This window comes from Strix uralensis, chromosome 1, assembly GCF_047716275.1.
Source record: "Strix uralensis isolate ZFMK-TIS-50842 chromosome 1, bStrUra1, whole genome shotgun sequence".
In the NCBI taxonomy this organism is placed as follows: domain Eukaryota; kingdom Metazoa; phylum Chordata; class Aves; order Strigiformes; family Strigidae; genus Strix; species Strix uralensis.
In genome coordinates this window covers 60,286,681-60,310,312 of record NC_133972.1, presented here as the reverse complement: position 1 = coordinate 60,310,312, position 23,632 = coordinate 60,286,681, and the positions used below count along the sequence as shown (strand labels likewise).

General features: G+C 37.5%; 1 protein-coding gene across 5 annotated transcripts in view; it reads left to right on the top strand.

The window, feature by feature from the left end:
• The window catches only part of ZMYND11 (zinc finger MYND-type containing 11), a 108,431-nt gene that overhangs the window by 22,270 nt on the left and 62,529 nt on the right, over window positions 1-23,632 (top strand). The window lies entirely within an intron of this gene.

The window sequence follows — 23,632 nt, the reverse complement described above, 5'->3', positions numbered from 1 at the left end:
GGAAAGGCAAAACTGAATTTCATTTGCAAATTTTTGTAGTGATAATGTGCCTGTTGTGTAAGATTCTGAATATCTTTACCCTATTTGTAATTAAAGTAAATCTGCACCTTGTAACATCCCAAAATTGTTAGGAAAGCATTTCGTGTATGAGTTACATTTTAGCTGTTACTGTCTACTTCAGTCCCTTTTGGAATTACTAAAAAATCCATATGTCTTCCAACTAGTTACCCTATACCGAACAGATTTTCATCCTGCAAGAGAAAAAAATGAGTGTCTCAATTTTTTTGTACACTTGTGTATTTATCATATAAATGATAAATCCAATGCAAAATGCATGTAATTCTTCATGCCATTATATTATTTCTTGTTTCACCGTCTGCTACCTTCTTTGCTATAAAAGTGCAGTCTCTTTGTAATACACTTTGGATTTTATTTTTTTACAGATTGAGCGATTCCAAGATACTACGTGAGGGAGAAGTAATTTATGTGATATGGCGACATTCTTAAATTGTAACAATGATAAATTAGTAACATTGCTTTAGGAGTTTGCAGTCATTTTGCTTTTGATATGATTTGAAGAACTGTATTTCTTAAACTTGTTTTGTTCTTCACATACCATAGAAATTTAATAGTATGGTTCTGTACAGATTCTTGACTGAATTACGACTAGATTTGTTCCTTAGTCTGGTTTACTGGAATATATTATTGTATAGATATCAAATATAATTTATTTCCTTGGCAGTGCTATACTTTTGTATTTGATTTATATTTACAAAGCCAAAATCTTATGATAAATAATGGAACCAAACTACTTGCATAGCTTTCCTTTTGATGTTTTTTTCTTATCTGCATAAACATTACTGCAAGCTCCCAGGCTGATACCTGTGGTAAATGGATGTTTGACATTTTGTATTTCTCTACCATCTTATCTGCCTGTTTATCCAGCCATGTAGTCCAGCGTCTCTTCCAGAACACGCTTATTCATAAAAGCTATTGACTGTTGACAGGATTGAGACTGGAGGGCTGTAGGCAGTGATAAGATGTGAAACTTTGACACATATCTTTAAGATATTCATCTACCTGATTTGCTGCTCTACTGAAAAGGGTGTTTATTCATCTTGGTTTTTTTGAAATTAGTTTCTTGATTTTTAGGAGAGAGAATATAACTGGAGCTGAGAATTGAACTGAAACTTTACCTTTCTTAAAATTGAATTATTTAGAATTCATGCCAGAACTTTTGATTTATGTATTTTTCCTATATGCCATCTTTTAAAATAATTTCTGTAATCCCTGGGATAAAGCTCTGGTGCAGGATTATATCTGATTCATAAGGGTGGAGTAAGGGAAGAACAGGAGAAATAGAGCTTGGAGATCTGTCTTTGCTATTTACAGATCTTGGGCAAGCCCTTTAACCTTTCAAAGACTCAACTCCCCCTGCTTTAGATTGTGGGCAGGGTTTTGAAGTTCCTTGGAGGATCTAACAAAAAAATCCAGCTTCTTTAAATCACTAGAGAAAATGAGTTATTCAGTCATGCAGTCTTAGTACCTTTTCTGAAAGGGTTATCTATGAGCTTTGGAAATTAAATATTTTTCTGGCATTTGGATAATGCTTAGAGCTAGCCCTCTATCCTATGGCAAGTCTGGTATGAGTGTATTGGCCAAATACATCCATTGATGGTTTGAACTGTGGGACTTTGCAGTGGAATCGACTTGTGGACATGAGCTGCCTGGTACAGCAGTGGAAGATAACATTTTCTCTTGGAATTAGCCTGAGTCATCCCACAGAATATGTCTTCTACCAGTTTCTACCTGTGTGCAGCTCCTGTTACCATTCCCATCATCATGCTGCTTTTTGAGGACAGTCATGCCATGCTGTCTCCAATGAAAGCATTTTGCACTCCCCCTCTCGTGGGGACCTGCCTGAGGAGCACTCTCCATCTTAGGCCCTGTCCTTGTGAGGCCTCTCCTTTGCCAGGCACATGTGAATAAGAGACTTTCTTTTCATGTTTGTCTTTATGCTCTTGTGTGGTGGTGATGGGCATCTGACGACCATCTCCCCTCTCAGACTGGTTTGGACATGGCAGCTTCTGTCCTGGTGTAATTCAAAACCATCATATGCTATTTCCACTGCTTTCTTACAGTGCTGTCGTGAGAACTGTCACCTTTGCTTTTAAAATGCTATGAATGAAGGCCATTTACATTTTTGCCTTTAACAACATATTTGAAATTTGAAGAGTTGATAAGCTCTTTAACTAATCCAGAGCTTTGTGTTAGTAATTAAAAAAATGAGTGGTGCCAATTTTCATCAGAGCTGACGGTCACTGAAGGCATTATTGTATTAAGAAAATATAGTACATAATTTCCCTTCTCCAGATTCTTTTGTGAAAACTGAAATATGTATGTTTTTTACTAATATCTGTTTCTATAAGAGTTTTGCTTTCTTTCCTCAGTAAAAATGAAATTAAAAAAACACTGTAATTTTAATTCTTCCTTAGTTAGGAATGAGGAAAGATGCAATTCCAGGTGCAAACCAATGGACAACATCACAGCGATGAATATATTTTCACTGGAGGTTTTTACAACGTACGAGAGAGTTAGTTTCTCTTGTCTAGTGTGATCTTAAGCTTTTGCATTCAGTGGATAAGAAGGGCACACAGACACCAGGTTTTTAACCTTAGGGAGTGTGCAGATATCTAGGAATTGAGGGTTTGAACCATGTTAGAATAAATACTTAATTGTTCATGTAAGTGTCAGCACTCCAGCAGGGCAGCTGGGCACTCCCTAGCCTGGGCTGTCCATGAGCTGCTCCAGGGTTGGTGGGGAGCATCTCCTTGCCATTGAGGGTGCTGCTGAGGGTTGTCTGAATGCCAGGTAAACCATGTTGTAGTCAAGCGCCCTGAATCACACCTTTATAACCCAAATATTGAAAAGTCCTATTTTAACTCAGGTTTTGCAAATTTTAACTCAGATTGCAAATACTAAGGCAGAGACTTTACAAATATTTGTTTTGCGTTGTGCATCTGTTGGTTATCCTACACTGGCCATAAATGCTTGTGCAGAACCTAGATGCACGTTGACAATTGTTAATCACTTTGTATTGGGTATTTGGCAATAGGGCAATTCAGTGATTAAAATTAAAATGACTTGGGCTTTTTTTTAAAAAAAAAAATGTCAGCATGTTTAGCAGCATTGGTACATACCTACGTACCCCTGAGATGTGGCCCCAGCTCCCACTGTACTAGGTTCCACCTCAAGTAGTGGGTAACTATGAGAACGCCACCTACCTTTCTGAAACTAGTGTTTTAATGAGTCTTTAAAATGTGCTCTGTCCTCACTGAAGACAAACCTTGATTCTAAAACATTACCTTGTTAACAGACTTCTGCCATTCTTCCATTTTTTTTTAACGTAGGGCCAATAATGTTTGTTCAAATTCACCACCTGTAGAGCAAATCTCTCGTGGTGTGTTTAGCTCAGCATTGCTTGTTGCAGAGTATTTGTGTGCAAACACGGCAGATACTGTTTCTCAATGTTTTGTTAGTGTGCAGGACTTCAAAGAGTTCCCTTGTATCATTTCATGTATCACTTAGTCATAAAAAACCTCTTGGAATATACATTGTGGGAGCTTCAGAAGAGTGTTAATTGTATTCGGTTGCAGTGGTAGCCAGAAGGTCAGGATCTAAAATTAATATATTTCTGAATAATTCCAATTTTGTATCGAGGTTGATTTTTCATGGTTACTACTCAAAGTATCATGATAATTTATGGCTAATATATTACATATTTTTCCTGTAAAAGCAAGGAGGACTGTTCCCTTCTCACAGATACAGGCATGCTATCTCAACATTTCTATGTTAGAAATAATTAAATGTGGTGGTAGATTCTTGGACTCATCTCATATGTGTACAGAAAGTCTATAGTTAAGAAAAACTTTATTTTGAAAGGAATCTATTAGAGATTTCTAGGTAAGATTCATTAACTTTTATTGATATTATCAATATATGCATCTGAAAGCATTTTGAAAGAATATTTAAGTAATTTATTTCTTTAAGGAAGACGTGTATTAGCTGAGTTCCAATACATTTTTATTCCTCTTTGGAGAAAAATTTAGTATAATTATCTTTGGATTAATCAGTTTTTAAACTCTTTTCCAATTATATGTATAGAGAGGATTAAGGGAGAGATTACAAAAGCATTAAGATTTTTTCTGGTTGTTTTTAAGAAGGAATCCTTGCTTTAAGTCAATTACAAAATTATTTTCTTGTAAAAAACTGTTGAACAAACTAAAAAAAACCACCAAAAGTCACCTATAACAGGGCTTGTGTGTCCTAGGGCTTGAGAGAGAGATGTGGAAGCAGTGAGGTCCTATTTTGGTCATCCACCTCCTTTTCTAACTCTTTCTTTCCTTGTTACATGGTAGGTCAGAGTTGTCTTTTTCTTTTCCCATTGCAATGTTGAAGTTCCTTTTCTTCAGTTTTTCTTCTGTTAGATGAGCAGCAATAAAGGAGAGGAATAACATCCCTTCTCACATCCTCTGCTACCATTTTTCACTGGGAAATAGTTTTGTTTTTCTTGTGCTCATTTTTCATGGGTATTAGCTTGCTCCATAGTGTTCTCTAGTTTGACCTTTATTTTATGTTTTGCTTTGGATTTCATCGGAGTGATGATACAATTTAAATGCAGTTCTGTAAGGTTATTTTAATTGAAAGTTTGAGTAACTCTATGTGCCTCTGTAATGAATGAAATTAACTTGATCTAGAGCTTGGAAAGAGTGTCCTCTGTATGATTTAATAACTTAAAAAATAATTAAATGAATATCATGTTCTGTTGAACAGATCTCAGATCACAGTTCATTTGCTTTTGGCCTTAGGGAACCTAGGTGCAGCCGCACCCTGAATTCCCTCTGCTGAAGGGTTTCTTCCAAGCATCCTGTTATATCAAAAAATGGTATGTGACACAGTTCCAGCTCTGGGAGTCACAAGCTAACCTTCTCCTATAGGAATCTGCTTTCAAGTCCGAATTACTTAATTTTCTTGCCTGCCTACAGTAGTGCTGGTTTAGCACTGGACTGTATCACATCAGACAAGCCTATGTGGATAATGTTAAATAGCTCTGTAGTAATATCTCCATTACTTTCATGCCTTCAGGGTTTATTGTCTGGTTTGTTTTTCTTTTTCCTTGTTTCAGATTTATTGGAGAAGATGAAGAATAAAGGGTTGAGAATGGCTTAGACCATGCTCTAGGTTGAGAAGAGTTATACTGAGTTAATAACACAGGGTACAGGTGTGATTTGTTCACCACTGCTCTCTTTGTTCTTCTGGTACATCTGTACTGGTATGTGTCCCAGTGTGGAGGCTGTTCAGTGGGACTGTTTTCAGTTTGTCTTTATTTCATTTGCTCAATGGAAAGAAGTTCTACTTATCTAAGCCACTTTTGCTAACATGCTTGTATCCATGATTGCGTATGAAAAGGAACAAGCTTGTCATACTTCCAAAGTGACAAAAGTGTCTATTACAGATCAGTTTTTATTATAGCTGTCCAAGAGTCATACTCTCGTTATATCAGGGAAATACCATCTGCTAAATGACACAGCATACTCAACAAAAATTATGTATATGTGAGTCCTAAAACCCATAAAGGCAGAAACAAAGAACAATCTGTCATTTGAGACATCAGCCAAGACCAATTTTTTTCAAAGGTCTGTTGGACTTTGTTTGAGACATAGCTGATTGTAAGAGCGAGCCTTAGTCCTTGTCTATAACTCATCTCTTGTGACAAGTGGAAGAGAAAAGGGATGTTTTGAGGTGAGGTTTGCCCATGGGTCTCGCCAAAACCTGGAGCCAGCCAAGATGGTTAGGAAAAGGCAGTATTTGAGCTGGGTTATAAACCTTGAAAAGGCAGTCATAAATCATAATTAAGGTTTTTCATTTTCTCAGTGGTGTAACTCTTCAGAGATGGAAACTGAAGCTGTTTACCAAAGTCCATTTGTTTGTCTTCGGAAAAGTGTTTAGGAAACCTGAACCGGGGTTTATTATGCATATCTGTGGGAGACAAAAGAGAGAATTGTTGGTCTCCAAGCAGCAAGCAGCATTGACAAGCTGACTGGTGTGGTCAGAAAGGATATTTAATTTCAAAGGATAAACTACAGGATTCATTTTTTCTTTTTTATCTGAAGACAAGCTTATCTGGTTTATGCCTTATCTAATTTAACTTATGTGAGTTGTAAATTCAGCTATGTTAAGCAAACAATTTATTTTGTTTTAATTCCATTTTCTTTTTGTTTTAATAAATCTTGGTTTTGTTAGGATTACTGTTGTGTGGGTAATTTCATACAGATGTCTTCAAAGAGTAAAGAAAAATCCATAACTCTTAAAGAGAATAGCTGAAAGGGAAAAAAAAAACAACTCTGGAACTCCTTTTCATTCCTCTGTGGTCCTACTGGAGGGGTTTGGATGAAAGTGTTGATCAGGAAGTTGTCTTGCTGCAGCTGTCAACCATAAGAGAGAGCCCAAAAACTGAAGAAGGGATAAAGAGTTAATGGTTTCAGCCTATAAAATTTAAATTCTAAATTTTTCAAAGTCCTATAAAAGGTAGGACTACTGAATAGTGTAGAGAGGAGTAAAAGGTCCTGTCTGTGAGATGACAGGGAGTGGAGTGGAGATGCATGTCTTTGTTTTGGAGGTGAAGTAGTAAAAAAAAAAATCAGTTTTGAGATATATGGTAATATGAAATAAGAACAGAAATGATCAGGTTGTGTTGTTTTCTCCTTCTTTTCCAGCTTCATAAAACAAGATCAAGAAATCAGATATTTAAGAGTAGTTTGTAATTTTATAAGGTATAAATAGTGTTTTCAGACAGCATGCATTTAGCCTGTAGAATTCACCGTGGAGGTCATATAGTTAAATACAGTGGTTCAATTTTCAAAAAGGGCTTGATGATATAAAGGCTAATAACAGTGGCAGCAAAGCATGCTTAGAGAAGGGTAATCAAATCTCATGATTTAAGACGTAAGTGCATTACCTGTGAGCATCTGGAAAGACCTCGTTCCTCTCTGTCACCTGCAAAGCCTTCTGCAATTAGTAAGGTTCATTGTGGGTATTTGTAGCATCTGATTTTTTTGAAGCATTGCTACTAGCAATCATTAGGGATAGGATACAGTCTTCTGTATGTCATCATATGGTATCAAACGCTTGCACGTTGCCCCTCTTTTCTGTGCTGTGTTGAATGACACCAGCATGGTCTGAAACAAAAGAACCTGATGATGTGGTGGTGCTGCTAATCTGCAAAAGCACAAAATTGCCTGATTCACCATCAAATAGAAGTGAACTTGAATGGTTTTTGCATGTTACTTTGGGATTTAATTCAACTCTTCTGTAAATCAGTTGTTATAGTTCATGCAAAAAACCCCTGCATTTATAAGCAGTTGTAAGATAAGAACCGAATGCATGGAAGTAAGCAATTTCTTTTGAAATAAAAATGGAAGTGTATTTTTTATCTGATTTTTGCTTTAATTTTTTATTTCTGAAGTTTGCTCTAAATAGCAACTGCTGAAGTTAAAATATTTTGTTTAAAATGCAATTGAATGAGTTGAATCATACCTGAGTTCCTCCTTTGTAAGTAAAACCCATAAGAAAGAATTTAGATAGGGTTTCTTTTTATTTAGCAAATTAGGAAAGCGTAACATGTTTTAACAGGTCGAAGAACACACTGTTAACCCTTAATAAATCACAGAAAGAGATAAAGACAGCTTCCGAGGCTGAAGGTTTGAATTATACTGTCAGATGAATCCTAAATGTTTTTAACTGCTTTTCCAGCACCTCTCTACAGAGAAGTCCTTGGAGGGACTGGGGCATCACCTGTGAGCAGGGTGACTCCTTGGTGGGCTGCTTGCTGGTCATGGGATGTAGTTCCACACACAGCTTCTCTGTGAAGGGAGCTTGTACCTGTGGTTTCAACATTTTTCTTATTTATTTTACATTCCATTTTATAACTTTCTGTGAAGTCTATAAAAGTCAAGGTCAAATTGAAGGACCTCTTGTGAATAAAGGGAGACATTTATTTTGGACTGCTGAAGACAGAGACATCAGCATTGAAAATTTCCACTACTCATATGTTTGCAGCTTCTTCTTATTGCACTTCTTAAACTATTTGGGGGTAGTCGCAGGCAGTGCATATAGAAATCAAACTCAGACTAACCAAATAAATTTGATTAGCTGTGTGCTGATAAAGTCAGGAGGGTGAGATGATGGTTCCAGTAGTGATATGGTATAGAGGACAAAGGCCACAAATTTATAAAAAAGGATGAAAAATTTATACTTTACCTTAAATGAAGGTACTACTGATCTGAAATAAACAGCCTTGTGACCTAGGAGTCAACGTTAGTGAAAGTTAGCCTCCTGAAATAAGTAAGGATATTGTCGTTCTTAGTTCGGTTTCTACTTGATCAAGGTATTGTTGTAAAACACTGAAGAAAATTCTATGGTTATGCTATTGCAGTTTCATTATGTCTGGCTAGATAGCCACATTTATAAAAATTACACTTCTTGTAAGAAAAATGAAAAAATGTCTTACACTGCAATTTTTTCTTAATTAAAAACTCAATCTGTCAAGAAAAAAATAATTCAAAATATACATTATTCACATTGAAAATTTGAATATATACCAGACATTGCCATTAATCAGCCATTTTACTAGAATTGCAATGATATTACTAGGGTAATAATTGAAATTTTTCTGTTTATTTTTTATTTTTGAGGTAAGAAATGCAGTTATTTAAACCTTTCTCCATGAAAAACACGACTGCATTTTTTGACTTTAAACAGATGGGGTAAATAAGATATCTTCAGTTATTCAAAGATGTCCATATGGAAATAAAAACATATCGATGAAATTTTTCATCCAAAAAAGACAAAGTGGTAGAAAAATCAATAATATGGTGGCTAGAGCCCTTAGCTGAGATGTTAGAAATTCAGTTTCAAGCAGGACTTTAAACTAGCTACGTGTAGGCGCTGGTTAAAAAAGGTGGCCTGAGTGGAGTGCACGTGATTTAAGTCCAGTCACATGAACTAGTCATCCTAATCTCACTTTATCTTCTGTGGAGAGAAATAGTTAATTTTAGGGCTTAATTCATCTGACCTATTTGCAATGTCTGCTTCAAAACAAGATGAATTGTTGCACTGAGTAGATCATGTCAAGTGTGAAGGGAGCATAGAGTGATTAGCTCAGAAATAGATGTCTGCATTTAATCTGTTTTTTCCAATCTCTCTCTCTCATGTTGGAGTTTACATTAACAAAATAACAGGCTCACTGTAGGACACTGGCTGTATAGCTGGAGCTTCTACAGTATTCACTTATGGTGCCAGACACTCCAGGTGAGGTGAAGAGATCCAAGATACATTCCCACATACATGTCAGTTAGAGCCTGTGTATTTCCACAAACCATCTTGGTAACAATAGAGTAACATTTTTCAAAGGAGAGAGCTTTATTAAAGAAATTTTCAGCTCAATGTTAATTTCCACTCTACTGTGATTGCTTCACTGAAAGGATCATAAAACAGTTGAACTATAAGGAGTACACAAGCATTCAGCAGCCTTGCCAAAAGTAGAATAAACATTTCTTGATTTGCAGAGATGGAGTTTCAAATGTCCTCCTCTGAGCGACCATGCTATGGAAAGAATAGCAGTTTGTTTGTCAGTGTTATTTCCTGTTCTCCAGTTGCTTAATACGCTCTTGTTTTTGCAACATGGCACGCAGGGAAAAGAGTTCTTGGTCTGGTGGTTCTACTCTTTCTTTACATCAGAAATCTGCTCTTTTCAGAAAACTAAAACCCCAACAAACATGCTGTTATGGGTTGGAAACGCCTAGCTAAACATGGCAAAAAATGAGTTTTGTCTTTAAAGAAGGTTTGCATGTTTCCTTGTTTCCTGGCTCTAGCTAGCAGGAGACACTGCTGTGCAAAAGGGGGTTTTAATGAAGTTTATGCTTTTTCCTTTGAAAACCAGCACATTTTTGGGGTGAATAGCTGCTTTCTTCTCTGAACAGGTTAGGTAACTTCTGTTGGCCACATTTTTTTCCCAAGTAATTATCCTGTAGGGGCCCTGTATTACAACTTCTGTCTTGAACTGTTATTATAGAGCAACTGGCAGCGCTGCTGAATGGGCTTTCTTGGTGCTTTCCGTTCTCTCTTCTCTCCTCAAATGCTTACGCTTCTGTTAAATGCTGCGTGTTTGGCTGTTTCCTACCATAGACAAATGTTATATGTTATTGTGTGTTGGACTACTACTGAATTTATTTTTCTGTGTGGAAAGTGCTAGTAAGAAGATACTGTAGTTGTTTAACCTGTATGAAATAGTTGAAAGACTATTTTTAATGCAATTATTAGGCATATTCAAACCAGGAAGCACAAAGAAGGGGAAGAGAAATGGAAGTGCAAATGTAACTGCTTTTTTTTTTGGTCTTTTTTTTTTTTTTTTTGTCATCATCTCGTGGTATTATGTAGATCCCCAGCCAGATGGCTACTGGCTATAAGCTGTGTGTGGATTCACAGGATTTTAACTCCTCTGTTGGTTTCCCATCTGTCATAAACTCAGAAGCTGCAATCCAGAGACTGACATGAATGTCAGTGTCTTCTTTAGCACACCGAAACAGTTACACTTGAAGGCTGCAGAAAGAGCATGAACCTTAACGAAGACAGGACAGTGTGTGGTTTAACAGCCATGCTGCTAGACTGGGGAGAAAAATTTCTTGCGGTCCGTTTAAACTTTGTGCTATGAAGCTTGTGCTTTGAACCATGGGTGACCACTGTGCTGGCAGCAGCCGCAGACAAACACTGCCTGAAGTGTCTCCCCAAAAGGAGTTTTTTTCAGTTGGAGCGCAGCAAAGATTGTAAACCCAATTGATTTTGGTAGGAAATCTCATGTCTAAAAGTAAAATAGCAGACTATCTTCAACAGAAGAGAGGTGGTAAAAGTCAGAATCTCTCAACACTGGAAGAATTGATGTGAAACAGCTAAAAACAATACTCTGGTCTTTCTTTGCTTTAAAATGACCAATTCAGGATTCCCCATGTTTTTCTTTCAGCATATGCCATCACTTGGACAGACACATTCTGTTTCTGTTAATGGAGGTGAAAACAGTGAAAAACGTCGCAGATTTCATGGTATAAGATACAGCAAGATGGTCACTTTGACCATCACACCCACCGGGGCCTTGGCATCACTGAAACAAAGAAATCTTGCTCCTCAAAGTAAAAGAAGCTCTTATAGTCTTGCTTTATGTCATGTCATACTCAAGAAACCAAAATGAAAAAATAAATTAAACCTTTATGAAACAGTCATGAACAAGTGAAATAGAAATAGGGGCTGAGCACAGTCTAACCATTTTAGAATTAATTTTACATGTAAGTATATCAAAAAGAAACATGTACACAAGCCTGTAAGGAAATCACTATTATGAAGTCTCCCCAAATTTAGACTTGGTTTCTTAATTAAGGGATTTCTGTAATGTGAGAATAAAAGTTACACTCCTGCAAGAAAGTAACCACTTACCTAAGGAGTAGCTGTCTGAAATCAAGCACTCTGGTAATTCAGTTTCAAAAACTCCATCATTAACAAATTAACTTCTCTGTTTCCGCTTAGGGTTTGGTTCTGTAGGACAGGGAGCAGCTTAAGAGAATAATGAAGTGTTAGACTGTGCTTCAGGTGGTTTCTAGTGCTTGGTGAAGTAGCCTGGCGTTAAATGTCTCATTCAGCATCAGGCATCACAACTGGAGTCGTTCCAGGCAGGTGCTTCAGCAGCACACTAGACTCCAGTTCTTCTACCTAGGTTGAAAGAACACCACATGACAAAATAAGATATTGATTGGAAAGACTGCCAGAACTCTAACATTTTGTTTCCTCTATTTCCTTCAGAATATTATATTGTAAATTCAAGCTTCAAGTCAACAGGCTTGCCCTTTGTTATAACACCATAATGTTATGATACTCTTGCTGTTCATTTTCTTTGGGTTAAGCAGAAAAGATTTTTGCAGAAATCACAACAGGAGGCTGTGTTTTGTGTATGACATTTTCTGAAATTTATGTTAGGTTGATGGTAGGATTAGTTAATTTTCCTGGGCTTTAACTTTTGTTGGTAGCCACAGGGATAGCATGCTATTCAGTTACATCCTGCATTTTCATGAATTTCTCTCACCCTGTAGGGCTAAGTCTCTCTGTCAGAGCTCTGGCTCATTCATCTGCATTCAGATTAAAGGAGTAAAATAAAAACCCAGCCATATGTTGGCAGTAGAATAACTGAAATAATCTGAAAAATAAAGTCCTAATTCTGCTGACAAAATTATTAATTCTGTGTTTCTGTGTCTGAAGGAAATGGCTGAGAAGAGAATGGTATGGTCCTGTTGCCTTTAATAAACCTCAGCCCTAGCAGGAAGAGCTTTTGAGTGTTCAGGAAGTCATTTCCTCCCTAAAGGGCCTTTGTAATCTGCTCTATGTCATCGCTGTCATTATCAGTGCTTGAAGAAGTAGTTTTCAGATGCACCTGCCAGAAGAGAGGCAGAACATAATTTTGCAAGTGAAAAGTATTGTAATCTCGCAGAGCTGCAGAGGGTTCTTCTGTTTGTCTGACCTGTAGCTCTAGCATGTGCCATGGACGTGCATATGAATATAATAGGAAACCATTGGTCAAAGTAGTAAGTTTCCCATAGAAGTAATACGGAGCAGATATAAAATGCAAGAATCGTGCTGATGTGAAATAGATTATCAATATCAAAAAAAGCGAGTAATGCAGTTCACCTGCAACTGGTCCTGGAAAAGCCTTGAGTAGAATTCTCTACGTTAAAAAATAAAGACATGTTGTAAGTTCCTTCAGGTAAGAGAAGATGACAAATAAGGGTTAGAAGCATCTGAAAGTCATACGTAATGGAAGGTCTATCAAAAGAGATCATGCCAGAGCTCCCACCAAGATCTTTGAAAGAAACAGCTCAACAAATTGGAGACTGCAATCCAAAATAGCATGTATGATATTGGGGAAAAAATTCTATGCCAGAAAATCCCATTTGCCAACCTCCCCCATGCCATCAGCCACACCAAGAGCTGGTTGGAAAATTAAGTGTATATTCCTCCTGTCCTCACTCCTGTTTCTTTTAAACAACGTAAAGGAAGGAAATGCTAACCTGCAGTGGTAGAGCAAAGTCTTCTTGATGTCAGCTCTTACCTGGTTTGCTGAGAAACTGGTGTTATCTGAAGTAATGGCAACATATTTTTGTCACCTGACCAGTTTCTTTGGAAGATCTTTATTTCTTTGAATATTTTTTTTTGCTTTTAAAGTTTGTCTTTATAAAGTTTGTGGTTTTGAAACTTATTTTTCCACTTTTCATTTGTCAACTTTGCAACAAAGATAAAAAGAAAAGGGGCATGATTATACTCAGCTGCTTTCCACTTAAGGATTTGTTTAGTTACAAATGCAGTTGTTTATCACTGTACATTAGTTTTCATGAAAACTGCTGTTCTCACATGTCTGTAAATTGTCCTTTAGGCAAGCTTCATCCTTGTCCAAACATGAATGTTTTGGGGGGAGATCTGAGGGCAATCTGAAGTAAGAAAGTGCAAACAAAATAAATTACCTGCTTTTGAGGTATAAAAACAAATTGAAATGTCAATGGAAAAAAAAATGTACCTTCAAAATGGATAGGGATTAAGGCTTCACTAAGGAGTGATGATAGACTTGGTTTGGGGCAGGATGAGAGGAGAGCTTTATTGGAATGCCTATAATTAGTGAATTTGGGTATTGTCTATGAAGGAGAGAGTATACACTCCAAATATACCACAGAGTGTACTTTTAAGCCAGATATCTGTGCCCAACCTAGGAGAAACAGAGAGAATAAAACCAAGTGAGGTGAGGACTTGGGGAAAGGCTTCCAGTTCTACAATATATTATTCTTTCTGTTGCTCTTGTTTTGATGAACTGTCCCACAGCTGGGGGAGTGTTGCATGAAACTTTCAGGTCCATTATTTCTGACATTCGCCTTGAATTTCAGAAGCAGGATCTAAAGCTTGGATTTTACAATTTGATCCTCTCCCTGCTTTAAAGTTTCTTTTGATTAATGCTGTAAAAGCCTGTAAGCTTTGGCAGTGTTTATCTTTGGCTCATTTTACCTGCATTACAGATCAATGTATTTTAACTCTGTAAATTCTGAGCATACTTCTGAAGTTTTCCAAGGGTGAGCCCAGGCGTTTTGGGCTTGAAGAAGCTTCAGCTTGGAAACCTTAGTTGGTTCAGAATTGCTCTTGTTTTCTTTATATAGTGTCAGCTTTCCCTGAGACGACTGTTGACAAGAGAAGGTTTCCTCTGGGCTAACATTGCTCATGGCCTGACTTCTGGAGAAAAGTGGTCGTGCCTGCATAACACACTGACTTTCAAATAATTCAATATCTGAACAGTTTTAGAAGTTCTGTAGTTGTGCTTTTATTTATAGAGAGGGAGAGGCCAAAGAGAATAGCTTTGAAAGAAACAAGTTCAGGCAGTCTTCGTTTTTGTTAAGGAGCAACAAAAATTGATTCAGCTGCCTTTTGTCAATAAAAATGTAGCCTGGTGGAGGAATAGTTTTTACAAACATCTAAGGTTTAAGTCCTGTTGCTAGCAGCAGAATCACAATTTGTACTTTAAAGGTACTGTCAGTTGTGTGTAGTTCAGAGAAAGAGAAGAAAAACCAGCAATTTGGAATCTCATGTTACACTGCAAAAAGTCAACATCAACTCCTTGTTTTACCATACCACTTACATAATCTGCAATGAATTTACCTTTTTTGATGATTTAGTGCTTTTCCATATATTCCTAATTCTTTGACCTGGAAAATATGTATCTCTCTGTCATTGTTTAGTGTGAAACTGACTTTATTCAGAATTACATTCCCTGCTAATATAATATAAAAAATCATTTATTTATTTATGTCATCATACCTTATTTATTATACCTTACTGACGGAGAAATGTGTTGCATCAGTTCAGTTGAGGCTTACAGAATAACCAAGCTCCTTAGCTTTCAGAACAGAAAGGAAGATGATGATCAAAAGCTTGCTTTCGGAGAAAGAGCTACTCTTCTCATTTACATTTCTTAGCATTTTCTAAGATGTCTTCCACCTCTCACTTTTATTAGACGGAGTTGCAGAATCAAAGTGGCATCTATTTATCATCCAAACTGAAATTCCAGCCCTCACCATCAGCCCTCTTTGGCCATGATTTTTCCCCTTTTACGACCAAGTGAGCGTTGGAGCCTGTCAGGATTCATAGCTGCATTAATCATCTCTGCTCACTACAGCCAGGCGAGTGGACAGGAAGCATCTATTTACTAAGGGCTTGTCTACATGGGGAAATAGCTCAGACTGCTCATTAGGTGTTAACTCCTTCTATGGATTCTCCTCCAGCATCTTTCCGTGGTTTAGCTTTAGGCTGCTTTGGAAAATACGGAATTTGGTAGTGGGTGTAGTTAAACCACAGAAAGCCTGTGTTAGCATGCAGCGTGGGTTTAGAACATGATCCTCTCTCCATGTGTCACTTAATCTTCTGTAACTGACCCTCTTCATGCTCTTAGTCTGTGGCAAATGGAAGGTAAAATGTGTTAGTTCAGGCCTCTTATATCAAGACATGTGTGTGTAACTTGCTTGTGTGTCCATGCATTTGTGCATTCATACAGGGGAGCCAGAGCATCGCTGATAGCAAATCGGGTGCTAGTATTATTTTTGCTAACTCCCCAAGTAAACAAATCTGACAAGAACTCATTATTTTTCAGTCATGATAGGGGACAAGAAGTGTGTAGGGTAATCTTCTACACCTTGTATGAGTCATCTATTATTTAGTGTTGTTGAAGTTAGTTGTGTTGGACTGTCTTTTGTATTGAAGATTTCTTTGAACAAAGATGAGTAGTCTTCTGGAGATGAACAACTTAAAGGCTGTTTAATACTAGTGTATCATCATCCTGGAAATAAGGGGCTATGTTACTTTGGCAGCTAAAGCTTATCTTCATGAGAAACTTGCATCACTTTACAAGAACTGTATTTTTTAAAGCAATTTATACTACTGCAAGCTCCATTGTGGAAACTCTTTATTTAGTGTAGCTTAATTTCATTAACTAAACCTTAGCCAAACCACACTAAATTGTTTTTTAATTGAAATTGTGTTCGTTCAGAAGTTTGCTAAATGCATTAGCAGTGTATGCATTTTCAGTGGTGGAATGGAATAGAATAGAATTAGAATTTAGAATGGAATGGAATGGAATGGAATGGAATAGAATAGAATAATTTCAGTTGGAAGGGACCTACAATGATCATCTAGTCCAACTGCCTGACCAGTTCAGGCCTGACTAAAAGTTAGAGCATGTTATTAAGGGCATTGTCCAAATGCCTCTTAAGCACTGACAGGCTTGGGGCATCAACCACCTCTCTAGGAAGCCTGTTCCAGTGTTCAACCACCCTCTCAGGAAAGAAATGCCTCCTAGTGTCCAATCTAAACCTGCTCTGGTATAGCTTTGAACCAGTGTTTTCTCATGTAAACAAAAACTCATGTGGTTCTTGATGTTCCTATGTAACTTTAAATTTTGTTACTAGCTATAAAAAAATAAATATTCTTTATCAAATATTGAAATATTAAGGAAAATACTGCTTATTTTAAAAGATTAATGTGGAACCCGTACACATGAAAAATTGTATTGAGAAAAATCTTTAGCAGAAAATATATTATGTGCTTCAGTTTACTTAGGCACATTACCTGGAGTAAAACGTTATGACCATTATCGAAACAAAAGTAGTCAACAGAAAGAAGTTGGTGTAGCCACATTGCTAGTAACAGATTTGGCTCTTTGCTTTCAGACCTTTCAACTATATTACTTTCTTTGGCAATGGTGTTCTTCTTTTCTCCAAACTTACTTTGCTAGGTAAAGTTTTATTCAGTGATTTCTGCCAGATGGGAACAAAGGATGGTTTCCCTCCAGTTTTTAAGATGGCATTTGCTATTGTCTGTGAAATTCCAGGTTGGGGTTGGCTGGAGGGGCAGCAGAATACAGGATTGCATTTTAGCCTTGTACATATATTTGTATTGGGTAGCAAACAAAACCACTTTGACAGCTTTTGTTTGGGGTGTATGGGTATTATTGTGTCTTTCTCAGCAGCTGTTGCTGAGGTTTTGTTATACTCCATTTACACTGATTTACACTTGCACTTTCTTAGAAATTCTCTTTTGGGATGGTGCCTCAACATTTGTGTGAAGTTCTCTCTAGCAGGGTGAGTTAATTAAACAAGAAAGTCCTGGTTTGGTTTCAAAAGAAAAAGAACGAGAGATCTACTATTTGTATACTGATGATTCAGAATGTCTGAGTTTAAAATTCAAGTATCATATGCCTTAGCCTCAGTGAAGGACACTTACTTAATCATTTTGAATGAAATACAATACAGATGAAGTAAATGTGGCATCAGGGATTAAAATAGAGCTTATACATATGTGTAGTAAAAGTATTCTTGGGGCCTTTAATTCTGTACTGTCCTTGGCTCTCATTTCTGCAGTGGCTCACTGCCATCTTGGAATGACACCAGGTAATAGCAAAAGCTTTCTTGTATTCTGTGTACTGAAGTTGGGGAAAAAAATTAAACTACAGAGGGAAAGAAGCAGAACGCTACAGTTTTGTATTCATGTAGTCATGTTTTCTGTCTGTACTTCACATTATGGAGCTATGCAAAACCTCACTCCAAAAGTTGTATGACGTCAAGGTTACACCTAGCAATCAGGAAATGCAAAAGATGGGGTTGCGCATAACAGCATGATTATTTCACTTGCACATGTGTAATATTTAGTATAATTATGCTAATAAACATATTTTTTAATAGACTGTGTACACCTTAATCTAACAGTGAAATGAAAAGATTTTAATTAGGAATGACACATTCAACATCCAGAAATCTTCTGCAGTTTAATAACTTCCAAAACGACAACATTACAGCATGAACTAATCTCTTAATACAAAAAGGTTCACTGAAGAATTTGGTAACTTTTGTTAATTTAATTAGAATTATTTTATATTAATATGTAACTTCTATATTCTATTATATATTAATATATAGTTAATGTATATCAATATGTTATTGTTTAGAATTATTAATTATAAAATATTATTTTATAGTCTAATTATCTGAGTTTAATTTAATTAACAAAGACATTCTGCGTATTGCAGCCACAAGCCTTTGTTACGTCTTTCAGCTTCACTAACATCATTGAACATCTCCCTAAAATTTTCATTGTGAGGATGTGGAAGAGCAGTCAGCAGTTGAAAGTTTACTCCAAAACCCTGGAAAGTCAGCAAAAAGGCATTTGTTGATTTTAGTGGATTTGGATTAAGTCCAGAATAAATATCTAATGATGCCAAAACACTTGCTTATTCTTAAACATTTGAAAATTACTTTGTATGCAAAATCTTTTTTTCTGGTAAACTGCACCCTTGCAAATGAGGGTCTCCTGCTACCAGGTGCCCAGCTAATCCTAGGTTATGCTCATAATATCGCATGCTCAGGAAGACAAGTGAATAGTAAGAAAAATGTGGGATTACTCTTGTCAAAAGCTTTGTCCTTACCCTAGCAGCTACTCCCCACACTTTTAGATCACTAGATCTGGAAGGCAGACCTGAAGTTAAACTTTCTCTTGTTTTTCCTCCCATGCACGACCCTCACTGCAGCTCAGTCAAAACATTTTCACATACACCTTCTACATGTAAAAATAGAGTAGTTATACTTTTGCTCCCAGTTGTTCTAGGAGGGGAAGACTAAAGAGTTTGCCCTCACACTAAACTGATGATGAAAGATACATTTTAACAGCAGTTTAAATTGTAAACTATAAAACTGCAGAACTTCAGAGTACGACGAAGACCTGTATGAAGTCCAGGGACCCAAACTCTACATCAATTCGCAAATCTGTAATCTGTATTTTAATAGGAAACTCCTATTGTACTGCTTGTACTTGAAACTACTTGTGCTGCTGATATATACTGTTTTATGCTTACTATAAAAAGTTACACTTTAAGAAGTACTAGAGCCCATATTATAATGTGCATATAAATATGAAGTTAAGTCTGCATCCAGGTTTTCTAACCACCCATACTCAGCCAATCTCACAGAATGAAAGCAACAAAAACTAGGACTGAGCCTAGCTTCTTCCTCCTGTTGAGCCTGAAATCTTTTCACAGTTTAGTGTGGCAGAAATAATAGCTAGCCCTAGGGATGTGGGACTGAAAGGCAGAAACTAGCAGCTGAGCAGTGGCAAGGATCAACTTCTTAAACTGTATTTCCATTGCAATTAACTGCATGCCAAATCTCAGCCAAGTGGTGGCTAATAGCAGGGATGAAGTTTAACCTGTTTGACTTTGCACTGAAAGGGACAAGCGCCACAGGTAGCCTTCCTTACGGTAAAGTACGAACAGAAGATTTAACAAGCTACTACTTGTCAGCTCTTAATTAGCAGCTCCCATCAGAGCAGCAGCACCCAACCGCAACACCGTCTGCTTCAGTGCAAAGTCCAATTCATTAGTTAAATTTTCAAAAGCATCATATTTTGCTTGGATGATGGTATTTAACAGCTAAAACATGGCAACATTTGACTACCTTTCAGTTATTTCTGTCTGTAGGGAGAGTTTCTAGCTAAACTTAGTACCTGATAGTATCTGCTAAATTGAATGCAAACAGCAGGTCAGGAGGTTCCTTGGGCTAAATCCCTAGACATGCTGCAAGGTGATTTTTGTTTATTTTAACTTGCAGTGCAGATATCCATATCCACTACTACTGCAACAGACAGCTGTACAGCATTTCATTTGGCCAAGTGTATGCCTAATGACTAGTAGCCTTGATGTTTTGACAGTGAGTCTGGTTTGCCACTGTTGTAACATTGCCATTGCATGACAATGCATACTTTGCTACGGGCTTTGAAAAGATAAGCTGTGCTGTATGTATTCACAGGATAAAGTGCAGTTTGTTGAGCCTGCCTGTAAGAGATGTGGGTAACATTTAGCTCTTGAGAAAAGTTGTGTACAATAAAGTGGTATACTTTTAAAAATGTTGCACATAGGACGTTCAAGAGGGATTTAAAATATAAAATATAGTAAAACCTTACTCAGATCACACTGAGGAAAAGTTAGAGTTGAAAATTGAGAAGATAAATTAATTGCTTTGGGCCCTGTGTGAATGAGCGTGTGATGGAAGTGTGTGAGCTGACATGTCAGCCACACGAAGTTTCCTTTGTTAGGAGAATCCTTCTTATATTCTGCAGGTCCCATGGAAGTTTGCAAAGCCTAAGACATGTCCTGCTGATATAAATTCTTAGATTTTTAGCCATCTTTCATTTGCCAATCTTTCTCCAAGAAGCTGCATCCTAACGTAAACTTGCTAGCAGGGCGTGACAGAAATGGCATGAAGCAAATAATTTTGTATGGACAGGGGATAGCCTAGCTAAACAAGCATGATGGCCGGCAGATCACAAATGGGAAATTAATGTTTACTTCAACTTTTAGTTTTTCTTTCCAGGATATTGAAAATAATGCTATAACAAAAGAGAGGGATGAGAAACATCTTCAAGCATTTATATGTGAATGTACATTTCAGTATTGTGGTTTTAAAGAGAGTCTCTGGAGTTCTAACTTCTATAAAACAGTGCATGGATGAATCAGCCTCTTTCGGTATTTAACCTCTAAGCCATAGATTCTTACACATACTCACACGCACTGGATATTTATGCTTGTTCTTTTGGATGTGTTTGGGTGTGCACCCACACATAAGCAAATAATCAGTAGTGATATATAGATTTAAGAATCTGTCTCCCATTAAACTTTAAATTGTTATTTGCATGAATAAGTTGTGCGTGTTGAAGCACTGGGAGCATTTTCTTTGCTTGGAAGTAGCACTCCAAAGCATTTTATGAACTATTAACAGTCAGATACAAGTTATCTTTAAGATTTTATAATAATAGAGAAAACTGCTTATATTTTTGCAGGAATTCAGGGAGTACACTGTTGTGGTTAGTTTTACCATGGAGGAAGAGTGACTGCAATGAACAGCAGGAAATATGCCACAAACTTTTAATCTTTTTCTTTAATGCAAAAAGGCTCTGTATTTCTTCTACACCGCACAATTGAAAGGTGAAAATAATTCTAAAGTGGTCTGGACTTTTTGAAAAAAAAAATCTATTTTTATATTTTTGGTAATGTGGTGTATAAGAACTCCTGTTTCAATAGTGGAGTGTCAACTCTTCAGTTGACAGAAGTGTCCTTAAATAGTAAACCAAAGCTATAAAAATGAAATGTATATTCTTTGAAGGCAGGACACCTGCTAAAATTATTGTATCTTAACAAAAAGAAAAAGAAAAGAACACAACAGAACATGTGTAATTACTCTGTTCCATGTGTCAGAATTCTTACTGCTTTTATTTCCAGGGGCAAAGGGCCATGGCTGTGCCTGTATGAGGAGCAGTGAGGAGCAGGGGACCAGCCAGGAGGGAGCAGTTTGGGCGGGCATCTATATCAGCTGCATTTGGGGGAGGTTACTTCAGATCAGGTCCATCTGGTCCCATGCAGTGACCTCCCTGTAGTGGTTGGGCCCGGGAGGTGCATGCCTGTACCAACTCCAACTCCTGTAGCTTGGAGTTAGCCATGGCACAGGACATAGTGTTTGCATTGCCAAGCCAACAAAGTGTAATAAGGATTGGACAGGGGGCTGGTCAGGAAATTTGTTCCAAAAGTGCACTCCAAAGGAAAAAGGGAGCCCATAGGGCCTTTGCAGGGAGAGGCCTTCCTCTGCCTGCAGGCAGACATCTTAGGGGCAGATCTGCAACCACAGGGCTTCAGGAACCCGTAACTACAGTGATCCTTCACTCTCCCTCTCCCTGTCTCTGTCATGGGCTGCTTCTCCCGCTCTGGAGACACAAGAGGGAATTCCTTAGCCCCAAAGGTCACCCTTTCCTTCAGCTGCACAGCAGGGACATGGGGCCATGCTGAGGCAGCAGATGGGTTCCCTGGGGCCCTGCCCTGTGCTGAGGCCCTCAGGCCCAGGCGTCGCAGGGGTGTGAGAGAAAACCACCTCCTTCCCCCTCTGCCAGGCACACTGAGTGCGGCTCTCACATGGGCAGCCATATGCCAGGCTGCCAAAAATAACGGTTATTTTTAAAGTAGTTGGGATAACAGGACCCACTTCGTTTATTACAAAATAAACTGAGAACTGGTCTGTTGTTTCACACTGGTATCAGGGTTGAGAAGGATGAGTGTTTCTTCCTTGATCCTCACATTTGGACATGATACTGTGTAAAAGGCTCCATGTCCAGCCTGTCGACTGCCATATTGGCTAACAGCTTTTAAAGCAGATAGTTTGTAGAGAGCTAGAAGGAGAAGAATTATTTCACTTTTAGTCAGTTCTGTGTTAGGAAAGGAGTTTTATGCTGAGATAATAGGTCTGTAGAGATTGTCCTTTTTCATATTAGTGTCTAACCTTTTTTTTGTATTTTACAGGTCTATTTTCCTTGAGAAATTCTACAAATAATCATATGTTTCTCTTACAAATTAGGAGGGGTTTTTTACTTGTAATGGCCTCACATCCCGTGAAATGAATGCAAAGGAGTTCACAGGAATGCAGTGTCTTTTCCCACTATTCCCAGCAGAGGCTTGCTTTCTCTGAACCATTCTTAGGCGATGCTATCTACTAGCTGTCACTCTTAGTTGTACGTCTGTCATGTTCCCTCTTATGCTTCCCTCAAAAATGTATTCTTGGCCTTTCTTTATTGGGAGATCCATCCAGTTGCCCTTGCTTTAAATCCCAGTGGGAAGAGATTTCTAAAGCAGAAATGTGGGTTCGATGTGTGACCGCACCATGTCTCCATGAGCGCTGCTCTGTTCTGCCCTTCCCTGCTATCTCCAGCAGCCAGAGATGCCTCATGCACCTGGATGTGCACGTATCACTTCACATCATCTTTTTTTCTTTTTTTTTTTTTAAATAGGGTACATAATGTTAAGTATAATGCTGTTAAATCATTTATTCTCCTTAATAAAAAAATGTTGCACTTAATTTCATTACACCTGTGGAGTCAGTGAGCTAATATTGGACCTGAAACTTGACGGCCCTCTGACAAGTACCTGTAGATCCCATGGACTTGAAAATTACATTCCTGCAACTGATGGAATACTTGAATCTGTTTAATTTTTCTGAATTTGAGAGGAGGGACATTTTTAATACTTAAATTCCCATCTTTAACATTGCACAGATGGTATAATGTTTTTGCATTTTTTATATTATTTTGGGTTACTGAAGTTAATATTCTGCTAGCTACAAATATCTGCATGCATACCACAGAGTTCATTTTGAGGACAGAGCTCTGAAATAAATTATAGACCTTGGTAGCAGTCATAAATCAGTCATTTTTTTCATTGAGAAAGTGGTGGCACTGGAAGAAAGTTATTTAGTGATCAAAATGCATCGTTAAGCTTTTAAAAAGGGATTCTTTGCCTGTAGTAGAGCTGTAGGCGATTTATGGCTTATCTGTACTCATTGCCTCGAGCTTTTGGAAAATTTGTAAACAAAGCCAGATGCTCATTATGTTCCCGTTCAGGGTTGATTAGATGGGTAAA